Source organism: Priapulus caudatus, unplaced genomic scaffold (assembly GCF_000485595.1).
Source record: "Priapulus caudatus unplaced genomic scaffold, Priapulus_caudatus-5.0.1 Scaffold534, whole genome shotgun sequence".
Taxonomy (NCBI): Eukaryota; Metazoa; Priapulida; class Priapulimorpha; order Priapulimorphida; family Priapulidae; genus Priapulus; species Priapulus caudatus.
In genome coordinates this window covers 1-683 of record NW_014577595.1, presented here as the reverse complement: position 1 = coordinate 683, position 683 = coordinate 1, and positions in this window count along the sequence as shown.

The window sequence follows — 683 nt, the reverse complement described above, 5'->3', positions numbered from 1 at the left end:
CACACACGCGCACACAACACACACACACACACACACACACACACACACACACACACACACACACACACACACTGGCATCGGAGTGTCGTTGGCAATGCATCAAACGTATTCCGAATTTTTATATGAGCTCATATATATAATCTATAGCGTATGTAGGCGTAATCCCAGCTTCGGCACCCCTTCGGTGGTTCATAGTTGATAGTGAAAAGGATGAAGAGGTCTATTGATGTACATACGCCCAAAGTTTATTCTACCACATGCAGACACATTTGCTAAGTTCGTAGCCACCTGCTCAGAACCTCTATACGGGACTCTGCAGATGTACTAATACACGTCGATTATATTAATTTATTATATTATAATAATTATGATGTTATATATTATATATTGTATTATATTATTTTTAATTATTATTCGAAAGCCTATAGGTTGCTCAACCCCCGCCTCAGCACTCGTATTTACCGCAATTACATATAATACACGTTTAAGGTAAGTTATAATTGTATAAGATAACTTTTGCCTTGTTTGTCAATGGTAAAGTAGAGAGGTGTAACTAAAATATTATAGTAACATGCTGCCAGGCACCTGCACCACGCCGCCGGTCGCAGTATTCCTCATTATGAAATCTACAAGCATTTCGTGCTTGACGCATATACCGTATAAATTTATATATATATATATAT